The sequence below is a fragment of the Eptesicus fuscus genome, chromosome 1 (genome assembly GCF_027574615.1).
Source record: "Eptesicus fuscus isolate TK198812 chromosome 1, DD_ASM_mEF_20220401, whole genome shotgun sequence".
In the NCBI taxonomy this organism is placed as follows: Eukaryota; Metazoa; Chordata; class Mammalia; order Chiroptera; family Vespertilionidae; genus Eptesicus; species Eptesicus fuscus.
In genome coordinates this window covers 3,031,423-3,045,055 of record NC_072473.1, presented here as the reverse complement: position 1 = coordinate 3,045,055, position 13,633 = coordinate 3,031,423, and positions in this window count along the sequence as shown.

Genomic DNA, 13,633 nt, shown 5'->3' with positions numbered 1-13,633 from the left:
CTATACTAATAAAAGGGTAATATGCAAATTGGTCACAACACCCTCACAGTAACAATTGAACAGCAGGCTGCGTGGGGTGACCAGGCCGGCAGGGGGGTTAGGGAGGGACAACCAAACGACTGACCAGCAGGCTGTGTGGGGTGACCAGGTCAGCAGGGGGGGCAGTGAGGGGTGACCAGGTTGACAGAGGGGGGCAGTTGAGGGTGACCAGGCTGGTGGGGGGGCAGTTGGGGGCGATCAGGCAGGCAGGCAGGCAGGTGAGCAGTTAGGAGCCAGCGGTTCCGGATTGTGAGAGGGATTGGGATCGGGCTGAAACCAGCAGTCGGACATCCCCCAAGGGGTCCCAGATTGGAGAGGGTCCAGGCTGGGCTGAGGGGACCTCCCCCTGCACCAATTTCGTGCACCGGGCCTCTAGTAAATATATAAGTTCTTTGGTTTATCTCTTCTCGTCCCCCCAACCCACCTGAAGGTATGTCAGTCAGTCTGTTCCATGCCTCCTGCTTTGGGTCTTATTTTGTTGGTCAATTCATTTTGTTCATTAGATTCCACAAATAAGTGAGATCATGGCATATTTGTCTTTCTCAGCTTGGCTTATTTCACTGAGCATAATATTTTCTAGGTCCATCCAGGCTATCCCAAAGGGTAAGAGATCCCTCTTTTTTTACAGCTGCATAGTATTCCATAGTGTAAATGTCTCACAGCTTTTTTATCCACTCATTTACTGATGGGCACTTGGGCTGTTTCCAAATCTTAGCTATTATAAATAATGCTGCTATGAACATAGGGGTGCATATATTCTTTCTGATTGGTGTTTTGGTTTTGAGGATATAGTCCCAGAAGTGGGATCATTGGGCCAAACAGAAGTTCCATGTTTAATTTTTTTTTTTTCCCTTTTCTTTTTTTTTTTTTTTTATTGATTAAGGTGTCACATGTTTGTCCTCATCCCCCCATTCCCATCCCACCCCTCTCCCCACGCATGCCCCAATCCCCTGTTGAACTTAACCGTTGGATAGGCTTATATGCATGCATACAGGTCCTTTGGTTGAACTCTCCCCCTCCCCCCACCCTCCCCCTACCCTCCCCTATCCTCCCTCTGAGGCCTGATAGTCCGATCGATGCCTCCTTGCTTCTGGTTCTGTTCTTGTTCCTCAGTCTATGTTGTTCATCATTTCCCCTAGATGAGCGAGATCATATGTCACTAGATATATACTAATAAGAACTGAATGTGAGACGAGCAATAATAGTTATGCTGACAGGCAAATGAATCAATCTGTAGCGAGCTTCCCCCTGGACCAACAGTTCTTTTGAGACCCAATTTCAATGTCCAGTAGTTCCTTATGTGTACATGTCAGCACTGACCCCTCAGCTCTGGATGGTGGACAAATGGTGGTAATGGAGGTCCGACTCCCTCTGGTTTGGTCTCGGCCGAACCCAGGGGCACGGCATCACCCGTACTAAGGGGCACGTGGCCTCACCCATACCCAAGGGGCTCGTGGTCTCACCCGGGCCTGGGACCCAGCCTCACCCGGATGGATCCAGGGGCGCACGGCCTCTCCCGGACCCAGGATCTGGCTTCACCCGTACCCAGGGACGCTTGGCCTCTCCCAGACCCAGGGGCACGTGGCCTCACCCGGGCTTAGTTGCACAAGGCCTCACCTGGTTCCAGGGACACATGGTCTCTCCCGGACCCAGGGACGCTTGGCCTCTCCCAGACCCAGGGCCACTTGGGCTCACCCGGGCCTAGGTGCACGAGGCCTCATCCGGATCCAGGGACGCATGGTCTCACCCGGACCCAGGGACGCTTAGCCTCTCCCAGACCCAGGGGCACGTGGCCTCACCCGGGCCTAGGTGCACGAGGCCTCATCCGGATCCAGGGACACATGGTCGCACCCGGACCCAGGGACGCTTGGCCTCTCCCAGACCCAGGGCCACTTGGGCTCACCCGGGCCTAGGTGTACGAGGCCTCACCCGGATCCAGGGACACATGGTCTCACCCGGACCCAGGGACGCTTGGCCTCTCCCAGACCCAGGGCCACTTGGGCTCACCCGGGCCTAGGTGCACGAGGCCTCATCCGGATCCAGGGTCACATGGTCTCACCCGGACCCAGGGACGCTTGGCCTCTCCCAGACCCAGGGGCACGTGGCCTTACCCGGGCCTAGGTGCACGAGGCCTCACCCGGATCCAGGGACACATGGTCTCACCCGGACCCAGGGACGCTTGGCCTCTCCCAGACCCAGGGCCACGTGGGCTCACCCGGGCCTAGGTGCACGAGGCCTCACCCGGATCCAGGGACGCTTGGCTTCTCCCAGACCCAGGGCCACTTGGGCTCACCCGGGCCTAGGTGCACGAGGCCTCACCCGGATCCTGGGACACATGGTCTCACCCCGACCCAGGGACGCTTGGCCTCTCCCAGACCCAGGGCCACTTGGGCTCACCCGGGCCTAGGTGCACGAGGCCTCTCCCGGATCCAGGGACACATGGTCTCACCCGGATCCAGGGACGCTTGGCCTCTCCCAGACCCAGGGCCACTTGGGCTCACCCGGGCCTAGGTGCATGAGGCCTCACCCGGATCCAGGGACACATGGTCTCACCCGGACCCAGAGACGCTTGGCCTCTCCCAGACCCAGGGCCACTTGGGCTCACCCGGGCCTAGGTGCACGAGGCCTCACCCGGATCCTGGGACACATGGTCTCACCCGGACCCAGGGACGCTTGGCCTCTCCCAGACCCAGGGCCACTTGGGCTCACCCGGGCCTAGGTGCACGAGGCCTCACCCGGATCCTGGGACACACGGTCTCACCCGGACCCAGGGACGCTTGGCCTCTCCCAGACCCAGGGGCACGTGGCCTCACCAGGGCCTAGGTGCACGAGGCCTCACCCGGATCCAGGGACACATGGTCTCACCCGGACCCAGGGACGCTTGGCCTCTTCCAGACCCAGGGCCACTTGGGCTCACCCGGGCCTAGGTGCACGAGGCCTCACCCGGATCCGGGGACACATGATCTCACCCGGACCCAGGGACGCTTGGCCTCTCCCAGACCCAGGGGCACGTGGCCTCACCCGGGCCTAGGTGCACGAGGCCTCCTCCGGCTCCAGGGACACATGGTCTCACCCGGACCCAGGGACGCTTGGCCTCTCCCAGACCCAGGGGCACGTGGCCTCACCTGGACCTAGGTGCACGAGGCCTCACCTGGATCCAGGGACACATGGTCTCTCCCGGACCCAGGGACGCTTGGCCTCTCAGACCCCGGGGCACGTGACCTCACCCATGCCTAGGCGCACGAGGCCTCACCCGGATCCAGGGACACACGGTCTCACCCGGACCCAGTGACGCCTGGCCTCCCCCAGACCCAGGGGCACGTGGCCTCACCCGGGCCTAGGCGCACGAGGCCTCACCCGGATCCAGGGACACACGGTCTCACCCGGACCCAGTGACGCCTGGCCTCCCCCAGACCCAGGGGCACGTGGCCTCACCCTGGCCTAGGCGCACGAGGCCTCACCCGGATCCAGGGACACACGGTCTCACCCGGACCCAGGGACGCCTGGCCTCCCCCAGACCCAGGGGCACGCGGCCCCACCCGGGCCCAGGTGCACGAGGCCCCACCCGGATCCAGGGACACATGGTCTCGCCCGGACCTAGGGGTGCGTGGCCTCTCTCAGACCCAGGGGCACGTGGCCTCACCTGGACCTAGGTGCACGAAGCCACCCGGACCCAGGGGCGCGTTACCTCTCTCAGACCCCTGGTCGCGTGGTCTCACCCGGATCCAGGGGCTCACGGCCTCACCCGTACTCGGGACCCAGCCTTACCCGGATCCAGGGGCCCACGGCCTCACCCGGACCCAGGGTTCAGATTCGCCCGGACCCAGGGGCACATGGCCTCACCCGAACCCGGAATCCAGCTTCACCTGGACCCAGGGGCGCGTGGCCTCACCCAAACCCAGGGGCGTGAGGCCTCACCTAGACCCAGAGGCGTGTGACCACATCTGAGCCCAGAGGCTCGCAGGCTCGCCTGGACTCGGGTCTCAGCGGGGTTTCGTCTTCTTGATCCCAATTCCTGTTGGTCAATTCCCTCTCAGCAATTCCTTCGGTCATTTTCTCAGAGCTCCAGGGCGGCTGCCGCAGAACTCGTTGGGTGGCGGGCTCGGCAAGGCTCCGGTGTGCCCGGTGCCCGGCGGTGGGCTGGTCCGGTGTCGCTGCGTCGGCCCTTGGGTCTGCAACGGTGGCCAGTCGCTGAGCGTGCGCACCTGGCCACTTCGGGGCATTGAGATTCTTGAAGGACTCGGAGGTCAGCAAGCACGGAGTCTCCCTCCCCATGTCTCCCAGGGGCTCGTCTGTCCGTGCTCGGCAGCGAGTGGAGCCGTCCCCTCAGCCGGAGACCGCCGGGGGAACTGCGCCGAGCACGTTCCAGGCCACCATTGTGTCGCCTGAGCCATAGTTCTTAAAGTGTGGACTTTGGGTCACCGGCATCAGCATCATCCTGCGTACCCCTCTCTTTTATTCTAGTTGTAGAGCATCTGCTCAGCCAGCCCCCCGGTCTTTCTGGCTGGTGTCTGCTCTGCTCTCCCGTCGTAGTCTCAATATTGTTGTGGTAGGCAACGATCAGGCTGCCGCCCTATGTCTCCATCTTGGTCCTCCTTTGTTCAGTTAAGTCTTGATTGTTGTTGGTGTCACTGGGAGGAATTGTCCTCCAGGCCAATTGGCCGTGAGGACCCTCTTTGTCTATATAGGAAGAGTTGCTGTGCAGGAGACATGTTTGTGGGCCGGGTCTTGATGCAGCAATGCCTTGGCGCTCACTGAGTCTGCCTCTAGAATGCCTCCCTTATGCAAGTGATTGAAATCTGGTGTCATCTCCCACCTACCACTAGATGCCCTCGTTTCTGGGTCTCCAATGTAGTGTGGGTCAGCCACTACCTGAGGCACTCAGCAGGAAAAAGCTTCTGCTCAGCTTGGCTGGGGCGGAGCTACAGGGTGGAGCCTACAACCTTGGCTTCCTGTCAGCCCCGCCCTATGAGGCTCCTGTGTCTGTGTCCCTCTGTATTCCTTGCAAACACCTCTGAGAGAAACGCGCCCTGGAGTTTCGCCCACTGCCAAACAGTCCAGTCCCTCCCCTAATGAATCTGGACTCCCAGATTCTCGCCTGGAACTGGGTTTCAGTGTAGTTGGAACTGGGTCTCAGCGCAGTCTGGCGTCCCTGTCTCCTTCCCAGCAGGGCCACCCAGTGGCGCAGGCAAAAGTCCGTCCTCTGCGCACCTTCCAGTGCGCGCGTCTGGAGCCGCCGCTTCTCTGTGCCTCCGCCACCACAGCCCAAATTCATTCCCCCAGCGTGCGCCTGGCTTCCCAGGGTTTCGCCCGGAACTGGGGTTCAGTGCAGTCGGAACTGGGGTTCAGCACGGTCCTGAGCTTATGTCTCCTTCCCGCTAGGGCAGTTCAGTGGCGCAGGCAACAGTCCGTCCTTTGCGCCCCTTCCCGTGCGCGCCTCTGGAGCTCTGCCTTCCCCCGCTCCTCTGTGCCTGCGCCCCACAGCCCAGATTCATTCCCCCAGCCTGCGCCTGGCTTCCCAGGGTTTCGCCCGGAACTGGCGCTCAGTGCAGTCGGAGCCGGCGCTTAGCGCACTCCGGAGCCTTTATCTCCTTCCTGCCAGTGAACGCCGGCCAGGTCATCAGCCGCCCCCTCCTCTCCGGTTCCATCCTCCCCGCAGGCGCGCGCGCTCGTGTCTCCGCCAGTTTCTCCATACCTCAGGCTTTTACGGCTCCCCCGATTGTCCCCGTGGCCTTCTCCTTCCCCCCAGCTGTGGGCATTTCAGTCCGCCAGCTCTCCTGTGGTTCTGGACGATGTCCGTTCTGACCTCTAGTTGTGCCTTTGAAATTGTTGTGCCCGGCTGCAGGTTAGGTGTTTCACCTATGCTGCCATCTTGGTTTCTCCTCCCATGTTTAATTTTTTGAGGAGACTCCATACTGTTCTCCACAGTGGCTGCCCCAGTCTGCATTCCCACCAGCAGTGCACGAGGGTTCCCTTCTCTGCACATCCTCGCCAGCCCTGTTGCATGTTGATTTTTTTTATGACAGCCATCCTTACAGCTGTGAGGTGATATCTCATTGTGGTTTTAATTTGCATTTCTCTGATGATTAGTGACTTTGAGCATTTTTTCATATGTCTATTGGCCATTTGTATGTCCTCTTCAGAGAAATGTCTATTCAGGTCTTCTGCCCATTTTTTAATTGGATTGTCTTCTTTTTGTTGAGCTGTATGAGTACTTTACATATTTTGGATATTAACCCCTTATCAGATGTACCATTGGCAAATATGTCCTCCCATACAGTGGGTTTCCTTTTCATTTTGATGGTGGTCTCTTCTGCTGTGCAGGTGGTTTTTGTTTTGTAGCCTCATTTATTTATTTTCTCCTTCGCCCTAGCAGATGTATCCATAAACATATTGCTACATGAGATGTCTGAGATTGTACTGCCTACGTTCTCCTCTAAGATTTTTATGGTTTCATGCCTTACATTTAAGTCTTTTATCCACCTTGCAGCATATTATATTTAAAGCAACTTGCAAAACAAAATGTAAAGTATGGCCCCATTTTTGTGGCTATGATGGACAGAAAAAATGACCACTGGAAACGTAAACCTACTGAAAGCTGCTTCTTGGTGGTTAGCTTCTTCTCCAGCCCTTTCCTTTGGGGGAATGTTACAAATGTGTAAGTATTCCAATTGTGTCAAGAAAAACACTACTAGAAAAGTTAACCCTTCTCTCCGTTGCCTTTAACGTTTAGGATTAATGGGCAGTGTAAACTCAGCCATTCGCGTGTAGCAAAAGGAGAAATATTTTGCATGGCCCATTCATGACTCCTGTAGATCTCCAGAGGGCTTCCTGCCTCCAAGTTTATTGTCGCATTCTTCTTAATTCTGCTTGGATGCATGTACATTATTTTCTGCAAAAAGTATACCACCTATTAAAGAGTGTTTCTTCTCTTCTAGTAAGGTTTTGGTGTCCCCAGAGCCCCCTTAGTCCTGTTTACTTTGGATATTTCAGGAGTTACTGTAGGATTTAACTGTGGTGAGTCGTTAAGCCCTCTTTTTAAATTCACAAACTGCCTCTAATCTTAGAAAAACGTCAGGTTACACTTTTGAGAGGCTTGGGAACTTGACATTTTGTAGCCCAGTTGGGGTGTAGGCTGCTTCCATTCTGAGCACCTTGTTCCAATTTATGTCAGAGGGAATTATATACAGGTCAGAGCTGAGAGCGGGTTATAATTAATGGGGTGGACAAGTGGATTTTTAGTGTTTCATAAAATAAAATGGAAATCACATGTGCATGGAACTGTTGTGTGTTTTAAAATATTTACATTTGTTCTAGTAAACATTAATTATAACTGATATATTTCTCCTGTGAACTTACTAACTGGGAGGTCACAAGTCATTGTTCACTGAATAGAAAGATCGGATGACAAGCTATATATATATATATATATATATATATATATATATATATATGTAATTTTTTTAAAAGAGTACTTGGGGAGATATTGGTGAGTGAACTTGTGGAAGTAATCCAGTCTTAGGTTTTCCTCTTAATTTTCTCTCACGTTTAAAGCACCCACTTGCCAATATGATCCAGATGTCAGTTCTTCTAAGGGAGATTGGGGAGTGCTTGGCTTGTGAAATTCCTGAATGGATCCTGGTGAACACGCATGACCAATGCTGAACTATTAGTCATTTTTTAAATTTAAGTTTAGAAGTAGTTGAAACACAACCAGAATCTACAGCGTCCACATTTTCTTTACATTCATACATCAGAAATTTCCAATTCCTTGCAGATGTAACAGCAACATGTTGCTGAGGAAAGAGATCTTTAAGAGTCAGAAAAACCCATATTCTAAACTGGATGGACTCTGCCATGTGCTAGGTGTGTGGCCCTGGGCAAGATGCCTGTAACTCTGAGCCTCAGTTTCCTCATCTGCAGAATGGGGAAAATGATACCTCCTTATTAGGATTTGGGTAAGAATTAGAGACAACTTAAAGTGCCTGACAAATTATAGGTACTAAAAAAAAATATCAGCTATAGGTATATGAAGGAATGGTCAAACAAGGGGAAATTCAAAGGAAACTTTATGTAAATTGCATTACATGTCAATCATTTGGGTGTTAGGTATGTTAATGCATTCTTTGTTTTTGCCCAGAAGTCTTCAACTCCCCTAAGTAAATATTGTTTCTATTAAGTTAATGATTTCTTTTGTAGATATTCTTTGTTTCATGCAGTGAAGAATCAATATAAGCACACTATCAAGACAGAATAGTTAACTAAGTGATGCATCATGAGACCTTTTTGCTCTTTTCTAAGGAAGCTATTTAAGCATTTTTTAAAAATTATTTATTGTTTAAAGTATTACATATAGTGTTAACATTTGTCTCCTTCCCGCCCCCCCCCCCACCCGCTGACCTCTCCCCGAATTAGCAGGTAACAATCTACACTACTTCCTAATTCTGCTTCTACAGATGAGCCAGAAGAGTGTTTGATGGTTCTAAATGGGATGGGGCCACTTGTCCAGATGCTTGACCAAAAATGTCATATCCACTTAATCAACCTGGAAATCACTCTAAAGAATACACCACTTTAGAGTATCCCCGCTTAGAGAGTCTCTGCAGAATTCTCCAAGGTTTTAGATCTATAGTATTCTCTGGGGGGGTGTCCCTTAAAAATGCCTATATTTTGGGTGTCACTACCCTTCTTTGGGGCAATACTTGGTGAAAGGATACTGAGAAAAGATAATATGAATAGACAAAAAAAAAGAATAAGAAACCACCCCATTGATTATGGGCAAGGTCTACACTGAGTTGTAGATTGAGATAGAAAATATCTACTCAGTACATATGTTCTCAATGCATTTGTGCCCAAGACATAATAGTTGATAAAATTAATATATAAATGGGTATGTTTATGCCTTATAATAAAGTCTTATTTTTAGGGTATAATAACTTTGCCATTTTCAAATGGTCATTTCCAGAAACACAAAGACTGCTACTGAGTTTGGCATCATTGATCTAGAAGAAAATATTCTGTAAGTCCATAAGTGAGATATGCCTTATCCCTTCAGCTTCATCCAGTCCTTTTTGGAAATCTTGATGAAAATCCTATGTGCCCAGTAGCTAGCAGAGTTCCTAGCCAATAATAGCATCTCAATATACGTTAGATTTTGTCTAGTACTGCTTTGAGGATGAGTGTATGACAACTCTCCTCACTCCCCACAGAAAAGGTGTGTGTGTGTGTGTGTGTGATAATGAGAGAGAGAGAGAGAGAGAGAGAGAGAGAGAGAGAGAGAGCGAGAGCAGGAGTCCCGGTCTTATTTTTTCACATAGAGTGCAATGCATTTGAATTTGGAAGTGATCTTAGCTGACATTTTCCAATCTTCCATCCAATGCAGGAATCCTTTCTCCAATAATCTTCACTGAAGGGCAGGAGGCCTGGTGTACGAACAGAGGCCTCTCTCTGTTGGGCAGTGATTTGACTCAGTACAGTGTTATGATTTCGTAGCTCAAGGTGATGCAGCATAAAGTTCTATGGGAAAGTGGAACATGGAGCCCAAGTGAGGGCTGGGCTGATTGCGGCCACATTGGGAAAGGGAGGATATCTGGGAGACAGTTTTGACTCATCATTATGTTCCACCATGAAACCTAAATAAATCCTAGCGCTTTTTTTTTCACAACATGAATTTTATCCATGGCTTTAGTCTTTTCTTTTTCTTCTGCTTTTTAAAAATATATGTTATTGATTTCAGAGAGGAAGGGAGAGATAGAAACATCAATGATGAGAGAGAATCATTGATTGGCTGCCTCCTGCACACCCCCCACTTGGGGGGGAGGGGGAGGCCCTTGGACCCTTCAGTCTACAGGCTGACACTCTAGCCACTGAGCCAAACCAGCCAGGGCACTTTTCAGTGAGTTTAAGTATATACATCAAAGGAATTTGCAAGTTCTTTAATAATTTGTGTTAATAAAATTGATTGGCAGCACTGTATTAAAATTATTAATTTTTTACACTTACTGAACATCAGGTAGAGGAGGAATTTTTGTCATTTTCCTTTAGTATGCAAACGTAACAAAAACCTCAGTTTACCTGAATTTTGCCAAAATAAACCTCTTTCTATTAACCAGTTTCCTATATTACACTTTCCCAAGAGATTTCTGAAGTACAAGGAAGAAGGTGATGTTATGGATTAATGTAAACATTTATACTCGTGGATACAAACATACATTCAACTCAATCTTTTCAATCTCCTCTATTTATGGTTAAAGGAAAAAAAAGATCTTTGTAATGAAGATCCCAAGGAGCAGTGAAATTTGAATTACCTAAGAACCTTTAAATTACATTCAATATGCGGTTTGTAGTTATGCAAGTAAAGTGGACCCAAGCATTTTAGAAACATTTCGACAAGGATTAAAAAAAAAAGTTTTCTATTTGGGGTTCAGTTAACCAGAAAATTAAATTAATCAGAACTCTTCCATTTCCAGAGAATTTCAATTAATTGTGATTTGACTGCACTTTTGGTGTGATCTTCCCATGCAGAAATGAATTTCATCTTCTGACGTGTTTCTTGGAAAGTACCTAGCGCAGTGAACACCTTGAATGAATAGGGCAATGTGGCTTTTTTGGTTTGGGCTTTTAAATATGACTGTATATCTATGTCTCTACATAGGAATACATTATGTACACTTGATAGAGAGAGCGCTCACTCACTGGCAGAAGTGTCACTGTTTAAAGAAAGGCGAGTAGTTAATGCTGTCACTATGTTTTGACTTCCAACTCCCTGTTTCAAGTACATCTCCCCCCCTCCCATTAACCCTGCCTTTAGAATTAAGGGTTTTTCTAGAAACAGGACAATGCTTTCTACTCTGTTTCTTAAAGTAGTGCACAGAAGGAGATGCATCGTGGTAAAAATAACTTATAAGTGAAATTATAGTGTTTTGCTAAAGATAACAAGGAAGTGAGGAGCAGAATCCCTCAAGTAGCCGAGAGGCCAGATGGTCCGTCTCTTTGTGTTTTTTTTTTTTTTTTTTAGTGTGGCCATTAAATGGGAAATTTTGCTTGATTAAGAAGACACTGGTCTTGATTTTCATTCAGCAGTTTTGAGGGTCTTTTAATGGATATCTATCTATATATAAACACACAGCACACAGTTTTCATTTAGCCAATTGATCATTTGTGCCATTGTAAGCGAGCTTGTGCTGATGAGAATGTGAAGTTTTAATAATAAAGAAGTAAGTGGGTTCCCAAGTCTCAACTCTGAAAGAACTTGGAATCCGCACCCTACCCTACAAACCCCGGTCATTACCATCTCCATCTTATTGTTGTAGCGTCTGTGTTTTGTTTTGTTTCCTTTTGATAGCCCAGAATGGAAGAAAGGCTGGGGACCACAGTGGCTAACTAGGGTTTTGTGAGATGGAGGCTAGACTCACAGGAGAAAATAGAGGTTTTGGAGTTCAACACTCCAGGGGGCTAATGTGCATAAAGGACCTGAGTTTAATCCTTGGAGCTGCCAGTCAGGATCAGGAGGAAGAAGCGTCCATGCAAAAGAATTGCTTCTGGATGCTGGGGCGTGGGGCGGGAAGGGGGATCAGAGCACCCCATTTGGACTGTGATGTTTTGGCAGTTGATGTTCCTGGTAGGTTGCCTGGCAGTGGCTCGGGCACAACAAAGCTCCCTTCTGGGAAGTCACCCGGCCATTGTCTGGCACCCTTTGCCCAGCGCCCCAGGAGAGAGCAATTTCCCAACCTGAGTTCTAAGGAAGAAAATGAATAGAGTTGTGAAACAGAATATTTGCATCCGTTTACAAGAGTCACTTGGAGGAATGTGTAATGGAAAGAATAGATTTAGACAACTGGCAGGGCAGAACTGTTTGGAACCTTGCCCTGAATCAGGTGTCTGTTGGTTTAAAGAGGGACAAGCTGAAGAAGCTATGTAACAAGGGATAACCCACCAATCTTGATCATAAAGTGATAAATCAGACATTAAGCTGTTTTTTTCCATGCATTGCTTTCTTATATAATTGTGATCCTTCCTCCAATTAACATTCATATTCATTATCAAAATAAATATATCTCTACTTTAATAAGAACGTTTAACCACCTTGAAATCTCACTGTACTTAAAGCTAGGTATTTTCATAAGTCAAGTTTTAACCCTAAATTGCATCTCAAGTCCAAACTGTTCATTTTCATCTTTACTTACATTCCAGAAGCTAGCTTCTTATATAATTTGATTCAATGAAAGAATAAAATGTACAAGATGAAATTAACACTTATTAGCTTAAAATGAAACTTATTTTAAGGCTCAAATAATCCCAAACAAACAAATAAGACACAAATCAAAACAACAAAAATGCTGAGTCAAATCAGAGCTCTTAATATTAATTTTAAAGCAATGTCTTGAAATCAATATTGACATTTTAATGCTTCCTGTTTTATAAATCATTTATAATTTTTCTCAAAAGATACAACAAGCAAACATATTTGGATAATGCAAGAAAATTGTCTCAGAGTTTAGCCTGCCCTGAGTGTATTTTTAAAAAGATGTTAGAAGCTTTCATGGAGTTTATGGGATTTGTTTTCATATAGATTACAAATATATATTTCACATATTTTTGCAGATGATCAATTCTCCATAGAAACATTTTGAATCGTGGGTTTTAGGCCAAGAAGTCTTTGAGTCGGGGATAACTTACTCTCTGAGAATTACTTGCTTTATAACCCCCTCTATGCTTGCCATGCCATCCTGTCCTAAGCTTTGCTTCATTGGGGAGTAGCTGGCACCCAGCACCCAGACTTCCCAAGCTCTTCTCTTGGCCTCTGCTGCAGCTGCCACAGCAGCTCTTTCTTCTCCCACAATTCTCTCCATTTCCCCTCTATCAGCCCCTTCTTTAAAAAATGGCTCTAAAAATCATGATTCGTCTACGACTGCACTTTTACCTAGCTAGTGAATGTATCTCTGTGGAGATACCTTTTGTTATTGTTGTCATTGTCATTAAGTCAACAACAGCTCTCTCAGGCAATGGGATCTTTTCGTTTTAATTCATCTTTGATCCTCCAGGCATGAAGCTCTGGCGGTACCTGTTCATTTCCCTCCCACACTGTTACCCCATTTCTTTCCTTCCTGAAATTTCTTCTCCTAAAGAGGCAAAAGCAAAACCAATGACTCTTGAAATGTCTCTCTTAATTTCCTTCACACCCTCCCCTGTACCCTTAATTGCATGTCCATGGTTACTTTCAACTTTAGGTTAACATCCTGCCATCAAACACTCAGACATTCAGGGAATTCTAAGTACCACAGTTCCTGTTTTCTTTTGTTTTTGTCCACCATGGCTTTTCTTTATCAAATTTCATTGCTACAGTAAATAAAGAACTCACTGCTTTCCAACAATTCATCACTTTGTCTTTTCATGTAAGAAATAGTAAAAGTTGGATTTTAATGTCCTTAGAAAGAAATCATTCCTTAAGCAAATCTGGAACTAAACATTTAAGAACTTGAAAAATCAATTACAACTCTTTGCCCAAATGCTGGAAAGTTTTATCCTGAAATCAACATGTTCTTTGCTTTGGTGGGGGAAGCCAAGAATCAAGAAAGCCTGCACAGATATGGGT